Here is a 23,505-nt window from a genome sequence, read left to right as displayed (position 1 = left end):
GTTACTATTTTCTAGAATTTAACATTGTAAGCTTGATTTGATTCCATAATCATTTGTGGGTTGTCTGTATGCAGATACATGTTTTAGGCTTCATTGAGGACTCATGAATGAAGAAAATAGAATTATTTCCCTCAAAATTTAGTAGAACAATGAGATATTTAAACAAGTAATGTTTATTTCTTAACAAATATATTGTATCTTAACAATTAGATCTTAATTCTTTTGAGATCAGGGATTATCCTACATTATTTTACATTGATTGTTCAACACAACCTTTTGTACATAGTGTCTAATAAATATTTCATGATGATTAAACATACCAAGGAATCCTGAAGCAGTATTCATTAACACAGGTATTGTGTCCACGTAAATTGAATTTCCTTTATCAGAAATGACTTCAAAGAGTGGTTGTGTGTGGGAATTTTTAATAATAATAACTAATACTTATATAGCAATTATTATTTGTCAGGCACTTTTCTAAGCATTAGATGTAGTGACTTGGTTTTTACTCTTCAAATCTTCATTCCAAGCCTGTTGACTGGCTGAAATTTCTTCAGGTCACATTGAATATAATGAGAAGACCAAGAAGAATGCAGGTCACAGAGGCTCAACTATTTTCTGCATTAATCTGCAGATGGGTTTTTTGGTTCAAGGAGCCTTTTCTCAGATCAGTCTCTACCATTTCTTGTTTTACTAAGGCAGAAAGAATCATGGGGACTTTTATATCTTACGAGAAACCACAAAATTAGATTGCTGCTTTCAGGAGTCACTCCAGATTTCTTTTTTTCAGGCTAACCATCCCACTGAGAAAAATTAGAAAATAGGGACAAAATAAACTCTTCTCTTTGAGGACATCGAAGAGGTTAAGGCAAAGTGCACACATAAATACAAGGCTATGACAACAGTGAAAACAAAGGGATGGAAAAAGATATGCCATAAAAACAGATTAAAAAAAAACCTGGCCTAGTTCCTAGTTAAAAAAACCTGGCCTAGTTCTTAGTTCCTAGTCACACACACATATACGAAGTACTTACATGTATGTATGTATGTGCTTGATACCTACACATATACATATATACATATATATGTGTATATATATATACATACATATATGAAGTAAATTTTAGAGCAAGAAGCATTGTAAACTAATACTGTATTGCATAATTAAATTTTGCTAAGAGAGCAGAACTTAAGCGTTTTCAACAACAAAAAAGTAATTATATGAAATGATGGATGTGTTAAATTACTTGATTGTGGGAATGCTGTCACAATGTATATGTATACAAATCATTATGTGTATGCTTTAAATATATTACACTTATTTATCAATTAAACCTTAGTAAAGCTGGGGAAAAGGAAGGCAAGCGAAATCACAGTGAGAATTTTAAAATATTTTGAAATGAATCATAATGAAGACATGACATGGCAAACTATTGACATGAAGCTTAACTTGTATTTAAGGTGGATTCATACCTTTCAATGTATTTAATAGAAAAGAAAAAGAACTAAAAATCTATAATCTAAATATTCATCTCATGAAGCTACTACAAAAACAACAAATTAAATCCAAAATAAATATAGAAAGAATAAAATATAACTAAAATAAATGCAGAAGGTAATGAAATAGAAAGTAAACAGTAGGCTAAACCCCTCAAATTTTATTATTTGAAAGTGAAAAACTCTGACCAAGTTTTTAAAAACCCACAAATAAAATATTAGGAAAGAAAAGGGGATACCTCTAGAGATTCTACCTACATAAAGTAATACATAATACTCTTTTTATATCTTGTATGTGGAAAATTTGACAATGTGCATGAAATAGAAAAATTCCTAGAAAAACATAATGGAAAATTGACGTAAAAAGAAACAGAAAATTTGAATTACAATAAAACCTTACTAATTAATTGTCATCCCTGTACCAGCAACATTACATCACCGGGATCTTGTTAAGATGGCTGACCCAGGTCTCACACCAACCTACTGAATCAGTATCTAAATTTTAAAAAGATCCTCACGTAATTCATATATACATGTATATATATATATATATATATATGTGTATATATATATACATACACACATATATATATACATAAATGTTTGGGAATCATTGTATTAAATACATTGAATCCATAGTTATAAACCTCCACAGAAAGAATGCCCTTGCCTAGATAACTTCATCTGTGAATTCTTCAAAACATTTAAGAGTGAAATGGCACTAAACCTATTCAAACTCTGTCTGATAACAAAAAGAGTTAGAGCACTTTCCAAATAATGTTATGAGGCCATTGTAATGTTATTACCAAATGTTATAAGGGCATTACAAGAAAGGAAATTTATAGATCAATCTCTCCCATAAACAAAGAAACAACAATCTCAAAAAATAGCAAATTGAGTCTAGTGATACATAAAGATTATAATATATCACAGGCACATTAGCATTATTCCAGGAATGCAAGGTCAGTTGAACATTTGAAAAACAATCAATGGAATTAACCAGAGTAAAAGAATAATGGTGAAATATTATATAGCCATCTGAAAAGATGTAGAGAAAGCATTGAGTAAAATTCATCGTCTATTCATGATAAAAACTCTCAGCAAGCTTAGAATAAATGGGAATTTCCTTTATTTGATAAACATTATCTACAAATAAAGTATAGCAAATATCATACTTAATGGTAAAATATTGTAAACCTTCTTCCATGAAATCAGTGATGGTACAAATATGTCCACCATTATTATTTTTATTCCACATTGTATTCCAGGGCCAAGAATATGCAATAGGACCAGAAAAGGAAAGGAAATACTTAAGTGTGGAAAAGGAAGAAATGAACCTATCATTGTTCTTACATGACAGAACTGTGTACTTGGAAAATTCAAATTATTCTGAATGTTAAATATTAGAATTTATCAGTGAACTCAGCAAGATTGCTGAAAGTCAAAATACTAAAATCAGTTTCACTTCTATATACTAACTTCAAATAATTAGAGATGAAATAAAAATCACAATATGCCATTTTCAATAGCATACAAAACATCAAATACCTAGGAAAAATATGCAAAATATATGGAAGATCTCCTTACTGAAACATATAAAATATTATGAGAGAAAGTAGAGAAGGCCTTAATGAATGAAGAAATATCTCATGTTCATGGATTGGAAGATTCAGTATTTTAAATATATTGGTTCTATTCAGAATGATCTATAGATTAAATGCAATTCAAATCAAAATGCCAACAGGATTTTTCTGTGTAGATTGGCAAGCTGATTCTAAAATTTGTATATGAATTCACGAAATCAAGATATAGCTAAGTTAATGTAGAAGACTTAGAAGTTGGTGGACTTATACTACTGCATATCAAGACTTATTATATATCTACGTTAAGACAGTTCCATATAGGCAAAAGGCAAGCACATAGGCCAATGAAGCTGAATAGAGGATAAAGAAACATCTGACACTTATATGGATACTTGATTTATTATTAAATGCACTTAGGAGCAGTGGGGCAAGAATGGTCTCTTGATTTCTACCTCACACCATAGTAAAAAATCAGTATTAGGTGGACTGTAAATCTAAATGTCAACGGTAACATATTATGGTAGTTTAACAACTCAAACAATACACAAAAATGTATCAATACTAACTGTAAAAGAAAAGATTGATAAATGGGACTTCTGTTCTGTTGATAAAAAAGAACTTCTGTCCGTAAAAGATATTGAGAGAGTAAAAACACTGGCTACAAAATGTGAGATGGTACTTGCAATTGATATAACCAAGAAAATATTTAAAACTTGAATTTACAAAGAGCTTTTACAAAGCAATAAGAAAAAAAACAACTTACTGAGAAAATACCTGAATGAACACTTCAGAAAAGGATATACTGAAATAGCCAAAAAAATATGTAGAAAGGTCTTCAATCTTAATCAGGGAAAATGAAAATCAAAACAATGTAGGTGGCACCACACACAAGAAAGACTAAAGTTACAAAGACTGACAATACTAAGTGTTATGGAGGATGTGGAGCAAAAAGTTCTCATACACTGTTTGAGGGAGTATAATCTGGCATAACCACATAGGAAAACAGTTTCAGAGTATCTATTAAATGTGAACATACACATTATATCATACAGCATTTCTTTCCTATGTGTATACCAAACATAAACATATACATTTTTGCACCAAAATTTACATTCATAGCAGGATTATTCATTATAGTCCTAAACTGGAAACAGCCTAAAAGTACCTCAACAGTAGCATGGATAAATAAATTATAGTATATTCATACACTAGACTACTAGATGCAATTAAAAAGAGCAAATTATAAATCTTAAAAAATTATTCAATGACAGAAGCTAGACACAGATGAACATATACTGTATTATTTCAGTTATATGAAGTTCAATACAACAAATCTAACCCAGTGTTAGAAGTTGGAGTAGTGGTTACCTTTGGGGAAGGGAGGGTGGTAATGACTGGAAAGGACATGGGAAGGGTTTTTACAGTGCAAATTATTTTCTATTTCGTGATCCAAGTGATGGTTTTATGTGTGTTCTCACTTTGTGATAATTCATTTATCCATACAATTAGGATTTGTACACTTTTCTGCATATAGCCAGTATTTTAATAAAACTCTGTGTTAAAAGATTTTGCATGTGTGTTCCTCAAAATACTCCATGTCTCCTTTTGGATGTAACTTATCCTTATGTTATTCCTGAGAAGGACACCCCTATAAAGAGTTTTATTACATGCTAGCTTGCCAGAATACATGAAATCCCAATATCAGTAATCATTCTGGCAGGACTGTGGTCCCTGATTTTGCCTAGATTTCATGGTGTGCAAATTAGAAGATTTACTTAAGCATTATTTTTTGGTCTTGATTTTGAATGGAAAATTTTCCTTAAATATTCGTGAAAATATTTGATTATGTTGTCTAAAGCTTTCCCATAATCATGTTATTTTTAAAAAATATAATTTGTAGGAACATTTCACCTAGGAGATATAACAGAAGGCATTTCTTTTTCATAGATATGAGTCTAATTTTTTAAAGACCAGTCGTGTTCACAAAAATAAAAGTACTGATTTTTTTCCTAAAATTTCTAAATTTACTTTTCTATTTTCCTTTTGAATACTGATGAATGGCATTGAATACTTAATTAAGGTGGTGATAGTTTTCCAGACAGCTTTGTCTCTTTATTCTTCAAGGAATGTTGCAGGGAATATTATTCTATATGTCATAACTTCTGTCATAAAAATAGCTAAGTACACCTGGCTATTGTTATACTTGTGTATTCTGATTTATTGTGCTTTCAAGTCACCTTTCATTGATAAAGGGAGGGAAGAGGCAGAAGAGAGTAAATTAATTAAATAACTTTTGTTAGGATCATCATTTTAATCTGTGTGGTGAATATTTTATCATCCTTAATGAATCACATTATATTCCAGTGTTAAATTTACATCTTATTCTTCAATTAAAATAAGCACTTTTCTTTTCATTGTATTGAAAGGCAGGAAAGAACTTTACAAATTTCCATGTGTTTCAAAAGTAATTGTTATCACATAGTAGCAGTGTTCAGAGTTGCCTAGTTGGTGAAGAATCAGGTTCTCTCACCAAAAATACTTTAAACTATTTCCTGATATAGTTTTTAATATGGAACATTCTTTTTAAAACACAGCTTCACTGAGATAAAATTTATATACCGTACAATTTACCAATTTAAATAGAACAATTATATGCCTTTCAGTAGATTCAAAGTTCTCTAACCATCACTATACATTTTAGAACATTCTTACCATTCTTCAAAATACCCAATCCACATTATCAGTCACTCCCCATCTCTCCATATACTACCACCATCATGACCAACCCAGTCCTAGGCAACCACTAAGCTACTTTTCAATCTCTATAAATTTTCCTATTGTGCACTTTTCACATAAGTGAAATCATATGGTTTTTTTTTGTGACTGGCTATTTTCAATTAGGATAATGCTTTCAAGTTTCATACATGTTGTATCATGCATCAATACTTCGTGCCTTTTATTAAAAACTACATTTTATTTATTCATTCATCAGTTGATAGACATATGGGTTGTTTCTACTTTGTGGCTTCTATGAGTAATGCTGCTGTGAACTTCATATACAGGTTTTTAGGTCCTGTGTTTTTATGTCTTTCGGACATATACCTAGGAGAAAAATTGCTAGGTCAAATGGTAACTCTGTGTTTGACTTTTTGAGAAAGTGTTAAATTGTTTTCTAGCATGTCTACACCATTTTACATTCCCACCAAGAGTGTATCAGGTTCCAATTTCTCCATATCCTGGTCAACATTCATTGTTGTTGTTGTTTTTTAAATTAGTTATCTATTTTATACATTTTAGGGTATATATGTCAATCCCAATCTCCCAATTCGTCCCACCACCACACCACGCTCCCTCTTTCCTCCTTTGGTGTCCATACGTTTGTTCTTTATATCTGTGTCTCTATTTCTGCTTTGCAAACACTCATTGTAATATGACATTTTTACTATAGCCATATCACTGAAGGTGTGAAGTGCTATGCCATTGTAGTTTTGATTTGTATTTCCCTGTTGGCTAATGATAAGGACACTTTTAGTTATTTTTATATTTTCTTGGGAGAAATGTCGGATCACATATTTTGCCCATTTTATAATTGACTTGTCTTTTCATTACTGACTTGTAAGGATTCTTTATATACTCTGGATACAGATCCTTTATCAGATACATGATTTGCAAACTTTTTCTGACATTCTATAGGGTTTCTTTCACTCTTGATGGTGTTCTTTGAAGCATAGAGGTTTTTAATTTTTGATGAATTTCAATTTATTTGCTTTTTAACTTTGCTGCTTGTGTTTTTGGTTTTTCATATAAGAAACTATTTTCTAAACCAAGGTCATAAAGATTTATGCTTATATTTTCTACTAACAGTTTTACAGGTGTAGATCTTATATTTAAATTTATGATCAATTTCGTGTTTATTTTTCGTATGGTGTGAGGTAGGAGTCCAGCTTCATTCATTTGCATGCAGAACCCAGTTCTCCTAGCACCATTTGTTGAAAAGATTATTATTTCTTCATTGAACTGTCTTGGTACTATTGTTGAACATCTATTAACTGAAAATGTAAGGATGCACTTCTGAACTCTCATTTCTGGGCTATTAATCCATGTGTATACCTGCATGCCAGTACCACGCTATCCTGGCTACTGTATCTTTGTAGTAAATTTTAAAATTGGTTAATTATGAGTCCACCAACTTTGTTTTTTCTTTTTAAGGATTGTTTTCACTATTGAATATATTTTGCATTTCCACATGAATTTTGTGACTAGCTCACCAATTTCTGCCATCCCCCCCCCAAAAAAAGAGGTAGCTAGGATTTTGGAAGAGATTGCATTGAATCTGCAAGTCAATTTGAGCAGTATTGCCATCTTACCAATATTAACCTCTTCATTCCATGGACAAGAAATATCTTTCCATTTATTTAGGTCTTATATAATTTCTTTTAACAATTTTTGTATTTATTGGTATACAAGTCTTGTACTTGTTTGTTAAATTTATTCCTAAGTATTTTGTTATTTTTGGTGTTATATTAAATGGAATTGTCTTCTTAATTTCATTTTCATATTGTTTATTGCTAGTGTATGAAAATAAAATACACTTTTATATATTGATCTCAAATCTTGGAATATTGCTGAACCCCTGTACTAGTTCTTATACTTTTTAAACAGATTACTGAGGATTCTTTACACAGGATCATGTCCTATTTCAAGGTTTATAATCTGTTTCATTATTGTGGGAATAGTTTTGCTAGTATTTTATTGAATAATTTTATGTCTATATTCATAAGGGATACTAGTTCATAGTTGTCTTATTATATATATGTCTGATATTGTTATCAAGATAATTCGAGGCTCTTAGAATGACTTGAGGAGTGTATTTTTTTTCTCTTATATTTTTTGGGGCACTTTGTAAAGGAGTGGTATTAATTATTTTTTTAACATCTTTATTGGAGTATAATTGCTTTACAATGATGTGTTAGTTTCTGCTTTATAACAAAGTGAATCAGTTATACATATGCATATGTTCCCATATCTCTTCCCTCTTGCAACTCCCTCCCTCCCACCCTCCCTATCCCACCCCTCTAGGTGGTCACAAAGCACCGAGCTAATCTCCCTGTGCTATGCGGCTTCTTCCAACTAGCTGTCTATTTTATGTTTGGTAGTGTATATATGTCCATGGCACTCTCTCACTTTGTCACAGCTTACCCTTTGCCCTCCCCATATCCTCAAGTCCATTCTCTAGTAGGTCTGTGCCCTTATTCCTGTCTTACCCCTGGGTGCTTCATGACATTTTTTTCCCTTAAATTCCATATATATGTGTTATCATACGGTATTTGTCTTTCTCTTTCTGACTTACTTCACCATGTATGACAGACTCTAGGTCCATCAACATCATTACAAACAGCTCAATTTTGTTTCTTTTTATGGTTCAGTGGTATTCCATTGTATGTATGTGCCACATCTTCTTTATCCATTCGTCTGATGATGGACAATTAGGTTGTTTCCATGTCCTGCCTATTGTAAATAGAGCCGCAATGAATATTTTGGTACATGACTCTTTTTGAATTATGGTTTTCTCAGAGTATATGCCCAGTAGTGGGATTGCTGGGGCATATGGTAGTTCTATTTATAGTACTTTAATGAACCTCCATACTGTTCTCCATAGTGGCTATACCAATTCACATTCCCACCAGCAGTGCAAGAGTGTTCCCTTTTCTCCACACCCTCTCCAGCATTTATTGTTTCTAGATTTTTTGATAATGGCCATTCTGACTGGTGTGAGACATCTCATTGTAGTTTTGATTTGTAATTCTCTAATGATTAATGATGTTGAGCATTCTTCATGTGTTTGTTGGCAGTCTGTATACCTTCTTTGGAGAAATGTCTGTTTACGTCTTCTGCCCATTTTTGGATTGGGTTGTTTGTTTTTTTTATATTGAGCTGCATGAGCTGCTTAAACATTTTGGAAATTAATCCTTTGTCAGTAGCTTCATTTGCAAATATTTTCTCCCATTCTGAGGGTTGTTTTATGATCTTTTTTATGGTTTCCTTTGCTGTGCAAAAGCTTTGAAGTTTCATTAGGTCCCATCTGTTTATTTTTGTTTTTATTTCCATTTCTCTAGGCGGTGGGTCAAAAAGGATCTTGCTGTGATTTATGGCATAGAGTGTTCTGTCTATGTTTTCCTCTAAGAGTTAGATAGTTTCTGGCCTTACATTTAGGTCTTTAATCCATTTTGAGCTTATTTTTGAGTATGGTGTTAGGAAATGTTCTAATCTCATACTTTTACATGTACCTGTCAAGTTGTCCCAGCACCACTGATAAAAGAGGCTGTCCTTTCTCCACTGTACATTCCTGCCTCCTTTTAAAAAGATAAGGTTACCATATGACCGTGGGTTTATCTCTGGGCTTTCTATCCTTTTCCACTGATCTATATTTCTGTTTTTGTGCCAGTACCATACTGTCTTGATTACTGTAGCTTTTTAGTATAGTCTGAAGTCAGAGAGCCTGATTACTCCAGCTCCGTTTTTCATTTTCAAGATTTCTTTGACAATTCGGGGTCTTTTGTGTTTCCATACAAATTGTAAAATTTTTTGTTCTAGCTCTGTGTAAAATGCTAGTGGTAGTTTGATAGGTATTGCATTGAATCTGTAGATTGCCTTGGATAGTAGAGTCATTTTCACAATGTTCCTTCTTCCAATCCAAGAACATGATATATCTCTCCATCTATTTGTATCATCTTTAATTGCTTTCATCAGTGTCTTATAATTATCTGCCTACAGTTCTTTTGCCTCCTTAGGTAGGTTTATTCCTAGATGTTTTATTCTTTTTGTTGCAATGGTAAATGGGAGTCTTTTCTTGATTTCACATTCAGAATTTTCATCATTAGTGTATAGGAATGCCAGAGATTTCTGTGCATTAATTTTGTATCCTGCTACTTTACCAAATTCATTGATTAGCTCTAGTAGTTATCTGGTAGCACCTTTAGGATTCTCTATGTATAGTATCATGTCATCTGCAAACAGTGACAGCTTTACTTCTTCTTTTCTGATTTGGATTCCTTTTATTTCCTTTTCTTCTCTGATTGCTGTGACTAAAACTTCCAAAACTGTGTTGAATAAGAGTGGTGAGAGTGGGTAACCTTGTCTTGTTCCTGATCTTTGTGGAAATGCTTTCAGTTTTTCACCATTGAGGACGATGTTGTCTGTGGTTTTCTCATACATGGCCTTTATTATATTGAGGAAAGTTCCCTCTATTCCAACTTTCTGTAGGGTTTTGATCATAAATGGGTGTTGAATTTCGTTGAAAGCTTTCTCTGCATCTATTGAGATGATCATGTGGTTTTTCTCCTTCAATTTGTTAATATCGTGTATCACGTGGATTGATTTGCATATATTGGAGAATCCTTGCCTCCTGAAATAAACCCCACTTGATCATGGTGTCTGATCCTTTTTGTTTTGTTTTGTTTTGGGTTTTTTTGTTTGTTTTTTTGGTCTGTTCCTTTTAATGTGCTGTTGGATTCTGTTTGCTTGTATTTTGTTGAGGAATTTTGCATCTATGTTCATCAGTGATATTGGCCTGTAGTTTTCTTTCTTTGTGACATCCTTGTCTGGCTTTGGTATCAGGGTGATGGTGGTCTTCTAGAATCAGTTTGGGAGAGTTCCTCCCTGTGCTAAATTTTGGAAGATTTTGAGAACGATAGTTGTTATCTTTTCTCTGAATCTTTGACAGAATTCGCCTGTGAATCCTTCTGGTCCTGGGCTTTTTTTGTTGGAAGATTTTTAATCACATTTTCAATTTCAGTGCTTGTGATTGGTCTGTTCACATTTTCTATTTCTTCCTGATTCAGTCTTGGCAGGTTGTGCATTTCTAAGAATTTGTCCATTTCTTCCAGATTGTCCATTTTATTGGCATAGAGTTGTTTGTAGTGATCTCTCATGGTCCTTTGTATTTCTGCAGTGTCAGTTGTTACTTCCCCTTTTTCATTTCTAATTCTATTGAACTGAGTCTTCTCCCTTTTTTCTTGATGACTCTGGCAAATGGTGTATCAATTTTGTATATCTTCTCAAGGAATAAGCTTTAATTTTATTGATCTTTGCTATCATTTTCTTCATTTCTTTTTCTTTTATTTCTGATCTGATCTTTATGATTTCTTTCCTTCTGCTAACTTTGGGGGGTTTTAGTCTTCTTTCTCTAATTGCTTTACGTGCAAGTTAGGTTGTTTATTCAAGATGTTTCCTGTTTTTAAGGTAGGATTGTATGACTATAAACTTCCCTCATAGAACTGCTTTTACTGCATCCCTTAAGTTTTGGGTCATCGTGTCTCCTTTGTCATTTGTTTCTAGGTATTTTTTATTTCCTCTTTCATTTCTTCAGTGATCACTTTGTTATTAATTAGTGTATTGTTTAGCCTCCATGTGTTTGTATTTTTACCGATCTTTTCCTGTAATTGATGTCTCGTCTCATAGCGTTGTGGTCAGAAAAGATACTTGATACAATTTGAATTTTCTTAAATTTACCAAGGCTTGATTTGTGACACAAGATATTATCTATCCTGGAGAATGTTCCATGGGGACTTGAGAAAAAATGTGTATTCTGTTGTTTTTGGATGGAATGTCCTATAAATATCAATTAAGTCCATCTTGTTTAATGTATTACTTAAACCTTGTGTTTCCTTATTTATTTTCATTTTGGATGATCTGTCCATTGGTGAAAGTGAGGTGTTAAAATACCATGCTATGTCTGTGTTACTGTCCATTTCCCCTTTTATGGCTGTTATTATTTGCTTTATGTATTTAAGTGCTCCTATGTTGGGTGCATAAATATTTACAATTGTTGTATCTTATTCTTGGATCGATCCCTTGATCATTATGTAGTGTGCTCCTTTGTCTCTTCTAATAGTCTTTATTTTAAAGTTTATTTTGTCTGATATGAGAATTACTACTCCAGCATTCTTTTGGTTTCCATATGCATGTAATATCTTTTTCCATCCCCTCACTTTCGGTCTGTATGTGTCTCTAGGTCTGAAGTGGGTCTCTTGTAGACAGCATATATATGGGTCTTGTTTTTGTATCCATTCAGCCAGTCTGTGTCTTTTGGTGGGAGCAATTAATACATTTACATTTAATGTAATTATCAATATGAATATTCCTATTCCAATTTTCTTAATTGTTCTGGGTTTGCTATTGGAGGTCTTTTCCTTCTCTTGTTTCTTGCCTAGAGAAGATCCTTTAGCATTTGTTGTAAAGCTAGTTTGGTGGTGCTGAGATATTCAGCTTTTGCCTGTCTATAAAGGTTTTAATTTCTCCATCAAATCTGAATCAGATCCTTGCTGGGTAGAGTTATCTTGGTTGTAGGTTTTTCTCCTTTATCACTTTAAATATGTCATGCCAGTCCCTTCTGGCTTGCAGAGTTTTTGCTGAAAGATCAGCTGTTAACCTTATGGGGATTCCCTTGTGTGTTACTTGCTGTTTTCCCTTGCTGCTTTTAACATGCTTTCTTTTATTTAATTTTTGCTTTCTTGTATTTAATTTTTGACAGTTTGATTACTATGTGTCTTGGCGTGTTTCTCCTTGGATTTATCCTGTATGGGACTCTCTGTGCTTCCTGGACTTGATTACCTCTTTCCTTTCCCACATTAGGGACATTTTCAAGTATAATCTTTTCAAATATTTTCTCAGTCCCTTTCTTTCTCTCTTCTTCTTCTTGAACCCCTACAATTCGAATGTTGGTGTATTTAATGTTGTCCCAGAGTTCTCTGAGACTGTCCTCATTTCTTTTCATCTTTTTTCTTTATTGTGCTCTGCAGTAGTTATTTCCTTTATTTTATCTTCCAGGTCACTTATCCATTCATCTGCCTCAGTTATTCTGCTATTGATCCCTTCTAGATTATTTTTAATTTCATTTATTGTGTTGTTCATTGTTGCTTGTTTCTTCTTTAGTTCTTCTAGGTCCTTGTTAAATGTTTCTTGCATTTTCTCTATTGTATTTCCAAGATTTTGGATCATCTTTACTATCATTATTCTGAATTCTTTTTCAGGTAGACTGCCTATTTCCTCTTCATTTTTTCAGTCTGGTGGGTTTTTATCTTGCTCCTTCATCTGCTGTGTATTTTTCTGTCTTCTCATTTTGCTTATCTTACTGTGTTTGGGGTCTCCTTTTTGCAGGCTGCAGCTTCGTAGTTCCTGTTGTTTTTGGTTTCTGTCCCCAGTGCCTAAAGTTTGTTCAGTGGGTTGTGTAGTCTTCCTGGTGGAGGGGACTAGTGCCTGTGTTCTGGTGGATGAATCTGTATCTTGTCTTTCTTGTGGGCAAATCCACGTCTGGTGGTGTGTTTTGGATGTCTGTGGCCTTATTATGATTTTAGGCAGCCTCTCTGCTAATGGATGGGGTTGTCTTCCTGTCTTTCTAGTTGTTTGGCCTAGGTTGTCCAGCACTGTAGCTTGCTGGTCATTGAATGAAGCTGGGTGCTGGTGTTGAGATGGAGATCTCTGAGAGATTTTCACTGTTTGATATTATGTGCAGCTGGGAAGTCTCTTGTAGACCAGTGTCCTGAAGTTGGCCCTCCCACCTCAGAGTCCCAGCACTGACTCCTGGCTGCAGCACCAAGAGCCTTTCATCCACACGGCTCAGAACAAAAGGGAGAAAAAGTAGAAAGAAAGACAGAAAGAGAATAAAAGAAAAGAAAATAAAGCAAGGTAAAATAAAATAATTAAAGTAAAAGAATAATTATTAAGAAAAAAATTTTTTACAAATTATAAAAAAAAACAAGGACGGATAGAACCCTAGGACAAATGGTGAAAGCAAAGCTATACAGACAAAATCTCACACAGAAGCATACACAGACACACTCACAAAAAGAGGAAAAGGGGTAAAAATAATAAATCTTTCTCTCAAAGTCCACCTTCTCAATTTGGGATGATTCATTGTCTATTCAGGTAATCCACAGATGCAGGGTACATCAAGTTGATTGTGGAGATTTAATCCACTGCTCCTGAGGCTGCTGGGAGAAATTTCCCTTTCTATTCTTTTTTCGTACAGCTCTCAGTGTTCAGCTTTGGATTTGGTCCCGCCTCTGTGTGTAGGTCACCAGAGGGCCTTGGTTCTTCCCTCAGACAGGAAAGGGTTAAAGGAGCTGCTGCCTCGGGGGCTCCGGCTCACTCAGGCCAGGGTGAGGGAGGGGTACGGAGTGCGGTGTGACCCTGCGGCGGCAGAGGCCGGCGTGACGTTGCACCAGCCTGTAGGTGCACCGTGCATTGTCCCGGGGAAGTTGTCCCTGGATCCCAGAACCCTGGCTGTGGCGGGCTGCACAGGCTCCCTGAAAGGGATGTGTGGAGAGTGACCTCTGCTCACACACAGGCTTCTTGGTGGCGGCAGCAGCAGCCTTAGCGTCTCATGCCCATCTCTGTGGTCCGTGCTCTTAGCCAGAGCTGGAGGCCATCTCTAGAGCTCCTTTAAGCAGCGCTCTTAATTTCGTATCCTTGCGCACCAGGAAATAAAGAGGGAAGACAAAGTCTCTTGCCTCTTCAGCAGGTCCAGACTTTTTCCCGGACTCCCTCCCGGCTAGCGTGGTGCACTAACCCCTTCAGGCTGTGTTCATGCCATCAGTCCTCTCCCTGCGTTCTGACCAAAGCCCGAGCCTCAGCTCCCAGCCCCACCCACCCCATCAGGCAAGCAGACAAGCCTTTTGGGTTGGTGAGTGCTTGTCGGCACTGATCCTCTGTGCAGAAATCTCTCCACTTTGCCCTCTGCACCCCTGTTGCTGCGCTCTCCTCCGTGGCTCCAAAACTTCACCCTTCTGCCACCCGCAGTCTCCGGCTGTGAAGGGGCTTCTAGTCTGTGGAAACCTTTCCTCCTTCTCAGCTCCCTCCCACTGGTGCAGGTCCCATCCCTATTCTTTTGTCTCTGTTTATTCTTTTTTCTTTTGCCCTACCCAGATACGTGGGGAGTTTCTTTTTAGGAGGTCTGAAGTCTTCTGCCAGCCGTCAGTAGGTGTTCTGTAGGAGTTGTTCCATGTGTAGATGTATTTCTGATGTATCTCTGGGGAGGATGGTGATCTCCGCATCTTACTCTTCTGCCATCTTCCCCTAGATCTCTAATTCTTTTTTAAACATTTGGTACAGTGCACAAGTGAGCCATCTGGTGCAGGATTTTTCTTACAGTGCCTCAATCTCTTTAGTGGTTATAGACTGTTCATATTTTCTCTTTCTCCTTGAGACAGATTCTATAGTTTGTATCTTTCTCAAATTTGTTCATTTTATTTTATTTACCTAATTATTTGGCATACAGTTCTTAATATTTCTTTAATGCCATTTACTTCTGTAAGGGCAGTAGAAATAGCCTCTTTTTATTTCCAATTTAGTAATTTCAGTTCTCTATCATTTTTTTTTGATCAGTTTAGCTAAAGTCTTGTTAATTCTTATTATCTTTTCAAATATTCAAAGTTTAGTTTGTTGATTATCTGTATTGTTTTTCTCTTCTCTCTTTCATTAATTTCTTTATTTTCCTTTCTTTTTTATTGAAATATAGTTGACGTACAATATTATGTTAGTTTCATGTGTAGTGCATAGTGATTTACCTTTTTCATACATTATGAAATTGATCACCATGATAAGTCTAGTAACCATCTGTCCCAATACAAAGTTATTACAATATTATTGACTATATTCTTTATTCTTTATATTACATCCCCATAATTTTATACGTGGAGGTTGGTATCTCTTAATCCCAATCTCCTATTTCACCTCTGCCATCAGCCTCCCCTCTGGAAATCACCAGTTTTTTCTCTGTGTCTATAAATGAGTCTGCTTTCATTTTGTTTTGTTTGTTTTGTTATTTTGTTTTTAGATGCCACATATAAGAGAGATCATGAGGTATTTGTCTGTTTATGTCTGGCTTATTTCATTTAACATAATACCCTCTAGATGCATCCATGTTGTTGCAAATGGCAAAATTTAATTCTTTTTCATGGCTGGGTAATATTCCATTATATAAATATAGATAGATAGATAGGGAGTAATATCTCATTTTATAAAGATATAGATACACCTCTCTCTTTCTCTCTCCATATATGTATATATATATATATATATCACACTTAGGTTTCTTGTTTCCATATTTTGGCTACTGTAAATAATGCTGCAATGAACATACAGATGCATATTATCTTTTCAAATTAGTGTTTTTGTTTTCTTTGGAGCAGAAGTGAAATTGCTGGATCACATGGCTGTTCTAGTTTTAATTTTTTGAGGGAATCCCATACTGTTTTCCATAGTGTCTGCATCAATTTACATTCCCACATAGAGGGCACAAGGGTTCCTTTTTATGCACATCCTCATCAACACTTTTAATTTGTTGTCATTTTGATAATAGCCATTCTGAAATGCGTGAGGTGGTATCTCATTGAGGTTTCGATTTGCATTTTCCTGATGTCAGCAGTGTTGAGCATCTTTTCATGTGTCTGTTGATGATCTGTATGGCTTCTGTGGAAAGATGTCTATTCAGGTCCTGTGTCCATTTTTTAAATTAGATTGTTTATTTTTTTGATGTTGAGTTGTATTAGTTCTTTGTATATTTTGGATATTAAACACTTATTGGATATATCATTTGCAAATGTTCTCCCATTCATTAGGTTGCCTTTTCATTTTGTTGATAGTTCCATTCAGTGTGCAAAGGCTTTTTAGTTGGATGTAGTCCCGTTTGTTTATTTTTTCTTTTGTTACTCTTACCTGAGGAGACATATCCAAAGTAATATTACTAAGCCCGATGTCAAAGAACATACTTCTTATGTTTTCTTCTCGGAGTTATATGGATTCAGGTCTTACATTTAAATCTTTAATCCATTTTGAGTTTATTTGTATATGGTGTGAGAAAGTAGTCCACTTTGATTCTTTTGCATGTAGCTGTCCAGTTTTCCCAACACCATTTATTGAAGAGACTGCTTTTCCCCAATTATAATGTCTTGCCAGTTTTGCTGTAGATTAATTGGCCATCAAATCATGGGCTTATTTATGGACTGTCTATTCATTCCATTGATCTATGTATCTGTTTTTGTACCAGTACAATACTGTTTTTATTATTGTAAATTTGCAGTATAGTTTGAAATCAGGGAGCTTAATAACTCCAGTTTTCTTCTTTGTCAAGTTTGCTTTGGTTATTCAGTCTTTTGTGTTTCCAAACAAATTTTAGAATTATATGTTCCAGTTCTGTGAAAAAATGCTGTTGGTATTTTGATAGGGATTTAATTGAAGTGACAGATTGCCTTGGGTAGTATCATCATTTAAACAATATTAAACCTTCTAGTCTATGAGGACAGTATATTTTTTCATTTGTTTGTCTTTTTTCCATTTCTTTTATCAGTACCTTATAGATTTCAGAGAACAAGTCTTTTACTTCTTTCATTAGGTATTTTTTCCTACATATTTTATTTGATGAAGTTGTAAATGTGATTGTCTTCCAAATTTCTCTGTCCAAAAATTCATTATAAGTGTATAGAAAAACAGATTTCCCTATATTTATTTTGTATCCTGCAACTTTATGGATTTTATTTATTAGTTCTAATAGTTTTTTGATAACTTCTTTGGGGTTTTCTATATAGTACCATGTCATCTACAAACAGTGACTATTTTACTTCTTCCTTTCCAATTTGGATTCCTTTTATTTCTTTTTCTTTTCTGATTGTGTGACTAGTAAATCCAATACTTTGTTGAATAAAAGTGGGCAGTATGGGCATCCTGATGTTGGATGAAATACTCTCAGCTTTTTATCATTGAACACAATGTTGTTAGTGGGTTTGACATATATGGCCTTTATTATGTTGAGGTATGTTCCCTCTATAACCACTTTGTTGAGGGTTTTTATCATGAGTGGCTGTTGAATTTTGTCAGAAGTTTTTTCTGCATCTATTGAGATGATCATGATTCTTATGCTACAGTTTGTTAATGTGTTGTATCATGTTGATTCCTTTGTGGCTATTGAACCTTCCTTGCATCCCTGTGATAAATCTTACTTGATCTGTAGTATCCTTTTAATGTATAGTTGAAATAAGATGGCTAACATCTCTTTGAGGATTTTTACATCTATATTATCAGTGATATAGTCCTCTAATTTTTGTGTGATATCCTTGTATTTTTATGGTATCAAGGTGATATTGGTCTCATAGAATGAGTTTGGAAGAGTTCCTTTCTCTTCAATTTTTGGAATAGTTTGACAGGGATAGGTGTTAACTCTTCTTTAAATGTTTGGTAAAATTCATCCATGAAGCCATCTAATCCTATATTTTTGTTGCTGTTGTTGGGGAATTTTTTTATTTCTTATTCAATTTAATTACTGGTAATCAGTCTTTTCATATTTTCTATTTCTTCCTGATTCAGTATTGGGAGATTCTATATTTCTAGGAATTTATCCATTTCTTTCTGGCTATCTAATTTATGGGTATATGATTGCTTCTTGTAGTCTCTTATGAGCTTTTGTATTTTTGGGGTGTCAGTTGTAAATTCTCTTTCATTTCTGATTTTATTTATGTGGGCCTCTCTTTTACTTGATGAGTCAGGCTAAAAGTTTCTCAATTTTGTTTAGTTTTACAAAGAACCAGCTATTAGTTTCATTCTTCTTTTCCATTGTTTATCTTAGTCTCTATTTCATTTATTTCGTTCTGATATTTATGATTTCATTCTTTCTACTAAATTTGAGTTTTGTTTGTTCTTTTTTTGATTCCTTTAGGTATAAGGTGAGATTATTTATTTGAATATTTTTATTTCTGAGCTAGGCTTATATTATTATAACCTCAAGTCTTAGAACTGCTTTTGCTGCATCCCATAGATTTTGGATCATAGTGTTTCCCTTTTCATTTGTCTCCAAGTAAATTTTTATTCCCTCTTTAATTTCTCCAGTGACACATTGGTTGGTTAGCCTCCATTTGTTTGTTTTTTTGCTGTTTTTTTCTTGTAGTTGATGTCTAGTCTCATAGTGTTGTGATCAGAAAGGAGGCTTAATATGATTTCAATCTTCTTAAATTTACTGAGATTTGTTTTGTTGCCTAGCATGTGATATATCCTGGAGAATGTTCCAAGTGCAGGTGAAAAGAATATGTATTTTGCCACGTTTGGATGCAATGTTCTGTACATATCAATTAGTTTCATCTGATCTAATGTGTCTTTTAGGCCACTGTTTCCTTATAGATTTTCTGTCTGAATGATGTGTCCATTGATGTAAGCGAAGTGTTAACATCACCTATTATTACTGTGTTACTGTCAATTCCTTCTTTCATATTTGTTAATGCTTGCTTTATATATTTAGGTGCTCCTATGTTGTGTGTGTATATGTTTACAATTGTTATATCTTCCTGTTTGATTGATGCCTTTATCATTATGTCTCTTGTTACAGTCTTTGTTTTAAAGTCTGTTGTGTCTGGTATAAGTATTTCTACCCCATCTTTCTTTTCATTTCCATTTGCATGGAATACCTTTTCCTTACCCTCACTTTCAGTTTGTGTGTATCTTAAGATTTAAATTTAGTCTCTTGTACATAGTATGTAGGTAAGTCTTGCTTTTTTTTTTAAATTCATTTAGCCACAGTATGTCTTTTGACTTGAGCATTTAGTCCATTTACATTTAAAGTAACTACTGATGGGTAGGGTGTAAACTTTCTGCCATTTAAAAATTGTTTTCTGGTTATTTTTATAGTTCTTTTTATTTCTTTATTATTTTGCTCTCTTCCCTATGGTTCTCTGTAGTGCTATTTTTGGATTATTTTCTCTTTTTGGCCACCTTCCATTATTTCATTAATTTTTGCTCTAAACATTATTAATTAGGAGACATTCTTAACTGCTTAAGTCAATCAGTCAATCAATACATGTGCTTCTTGAATGCACCATGGATGTATATTCCTGTTTTAGTTATTATGAATATAGATTCATCATGATTCCAGATTTTAGGAATTTTGAAACATGAAAGATGTATTCAAAGGAATTTACTTATATTATAGGCATTTGCAGGAATAAAGGGTAAGGGCTCACAGTTATGAGACTTCTATAAGACTGAACATTGAGTAGTAATTGTACCAATTCCTCCGGATGTTTGTATTTATTAATTTAGGTATGTCACATGTTCTATGCTATTTGTTTGAGGGTGTCAGTGGACAGATATTGAGTGCCACGTGGCACAACCACAGTCTGTAGGTGGATTATTATTTTTCTAAATTTTCCACATGCTGAAAACATTTGGAATGAAAATCAGAATGCCTTCAGCTGAACTTGAGTAATTTTATAAAGCTGTTGGTTCTTGTAAGTATAAGAACAGAAATTAAAGCATGTGCTTAAATATTAATAAAATAATGTTTGTACTATGCTCATAGTATGATGGGAAAAAGATGCCATATATGTGATATATAGTCTACTATAAGAACTGTGAAATGGTAAAAGGAGGAGGGACATAAGAAGAGGCTGTGTTTTATTCTGGATCCTATGAGTAGCAGAGAAAGCGAGGGAAGAAAGAAGGAATGAATGAAGGAAGGAAGGAAGGAAGGAAGGAAGGAAGGAAGGAAGGAAGGAAGGAAGGAAGGAAAGGAGGAAGGAAAGGAGGGAGGGGGGAGGGAGGAAGAAAAGTAGGTTGGAAGTTCTAAAACTGAAGTACAGTTCTCAAAAAATTTTGTCAATGCCAATGGGGAGTCTACAATCCAGTCACCTGTCAGAGATGTCCTGCATCTTCTACAAATGGAACTGTGTTAGCATCCTGTAATGCTCAAACATTGCCTGGGGGAAGCCTATAAGAATAATAACCTCAAATTTAACTGGATGATGGATTTCAGAGTGTAGCAGCTGAGGCCATTTGTCAGTTATGCTCCTTGAAGTAGGAGCTCTGAGAATCATGTTTTCATAGCTGCCATACAGTGGCTACTGGCAAAGACAGTATTGTTCTCAGGGACTAATGATTTTACCTAGTATCTACCACAGTGAGCCATTCATGGTAAAACTTTTATGTAAAGTCTGAATATGAACTGTATTTCGTGAGAACAGATATAGCCTCTGAAATAGCCCATTAAACCTTCTCTAGAACTCTAAATCCTCAGAAATTCTTGACTTCAGCAATTCCATTTAACTGATAGGATCATGATCTAGAAATCAGTGCCATTATCCCTCACACACATAGGCTAGCATGATCCTGCTGAATCATCCTTTTCTCAGAAAAGGGGAGGGGGAGCAGAATTAAACCCCTTGTGGAAATAAAGTACAATATTCCCCAGGTTCATTTGTATGATTTTCTCTCAAAGATAGAGGGACCCAGAATGAAAATGACCTAGGATATAGTTAATTCTTCCTGCCATATTTTGGTCCTTTTCTGCTCATGCCTTGGAAGATTTGTGTTCAGTTTAAGTACAGGTGCTTTCTTTTCATATTCTAAACCTGGATTTACCTTGTGTTCATTTTTTTGGACAGTGTCCAAAGTTAAGCCAAGGAGACATTATCTGGGTCAGGGCCCATAGGAGCATGAAGTAGTTTATCTTTTTTCTTGGATGAAAAATAGTAGAAGGGGATACCAAATGACTGGAACCACTTATAGATGAACCCCTGGTAAAATCTCTGTTTTACTTGTGTATTCATGATTCTTCTCTCTATATAAGGTAAACCTGTGTAAGTAAGCATTGATGCTAAAAACATACCTGATAAATCAGAAAAAAAAATTGAATTGTAGAAATACCTAATAAGTGCAGAAACTGAAACGTGACCTTCATTTAAAGAGGAACATCTGATATCTGCCAATAGCATCTGAAAGTTTTGAACTATACTTTACATCGTTTTGACTGCCATAAACCGAATGGACTGTAAAAACTTTGCTTCAATCAGTTTTAACAGCAGAAGCATTCCATAGACTTACTGGCAACTAAAATTTACCAAACCAATTTATCATGGTCAACAGTGTTGTAGGTCAAAAAGCTGGAAATGGATAAGAGATTCAGTAATGATGGGAAATATGATGTAACCTGGTAAGTCTTCATATCTTTACTATATTTAATAATTGAATGGGAAAAAGAAAGTCAGAGTCTGAAACTATTTCTCTTTTTTAAAACGTCTTTATTGGAGTATAATTGCTTTACAACAGTGTGTTAGTTTCTGCTTTATAACAAAGTGAATCAGCTATACATATACATATATCCCCATATCTACTCCCTCTTGTGTCTCCCTCACATATTCCCTATCCCACCCCTCTAGGTGGACACAAAGCACCAAGTTGACTTCACTGTGCCATGTGGCTGCTTCCCACTAGCTATCTATTTTACATGTGGTAGTGTGTATATATATCCATGCCACTCTGTCACTTCATCCAAGCTTACCCTGTCCACTCCGTATGCCCTCAAGTCCATTCTCTATGTCTGTGTCTATATTTCTATCCTGCGCCTAGGTTCCTCACAACCATTTTTTTCTTAGATTCCATATATATGTATTAGCATGAGGTATTTGTTTTTCTCTTTCTGACTTACTTCACTCTGTATAACACACTCTAGGTCCATGCACCTCACTATAAATAAATAAATTTCATTTCCTTTTATGGCTGAGTAATTATCTATTGTATATATGTGCTACATCTTCTTTATCCATTCATCTGATGATGGACACGTAGGTTGCTTCCATGTCCTGGCTATTGTAAATAGAGCTGCAATGAACATTGTGGTACATGACTCCTTTTGAATTATGGTTTTCTCAGGGTATATGCCCAGTAGTGGGATTGCTGGGTCATATGGTAGTTTTGTTTTAGTTTTTAAAGTTCTCCATAGTGCCTGTATCAAATTACTTTCCCACCAACAGTGCAAGAGGGTTCTCTTTTCTCCATACACTCTCCAGCATTTATTGTTTGTAGATTTCTTGATGATGGCCATCCTGACTGCTGTGAGGTAATACCTCATTATACCTTTGATTTGCATTTCTCTAATGATTAGTGATGTTGAGAATCCTTTCACGTGTTTGTTGGTAATCTGTATATCTTCTTTGGAGAAATGTCTATTTATGTCTTCTACCCATTTTTGGATTGGGTTGATTGTTTTCTTGATACTGAGCTACATGAGGTGCTTATAAATTTTGGAGATTAGTCCTTTGTCAGTTCCTTCACTTGCAAATATTTTCTCCCATTCTGAGGGCTGTCTTTTCATCTTGTTTATGGTTTCCTTTGCTGTGCAAATGCTTTTAAGTTTCATTAGATCACATTTGTTTATTTTTGTTTTTATTGCCATTTCTCTAGGAGGTGGGTCAAAAAGGATATTGTTGTGATATATGTCATAGAGTGTTCTGCTTATGTTTTCCTCTAAGAGTTTTATAGTGTCTGGCCTTACATTTAGGTCTTATTCCATTCTGAGTTTACTTTTGTGTATGGTGTTAGGGAGTGTTCTAATTTCATTCTTTTACGTGTAGCTGTCCAGATTTCCCAGCATTACTTATTGAAAAGG

General features: G+C 34.4%; 1 protein-coding gene across 1 annotated transcript in view; it reads left to right on the top strand.

Moving 5' to 3' along the window:
* The window catches only part of LOC149744257 (uncharacterized), a 342,635-nt gene that overhangs the window by 5,639 nt on the left and 313,491 nt on the right, over positions 1-23,505 (top strand).

Source organism: Delphinapterus leucas, chromosome X, assembly GCF_059928025.1.
Source record: "Delphinapterus leucas isolate spDelLeu-1000000601 "Yukka" chromosome X, BTC_Dleu_Yukka2, whole genome shotgun sequence".
NCBI classification, from domain to species: domain Eukaryota; kingdom Metazoa; phylum Chordata; class Mammalia; order Artiodactyla; family Monodontidae; genus Delphinapterus; species Delphinapterus leucas.
This window is presented reverse-complemented; position numbering and strand designations above follow the sequence as displayed.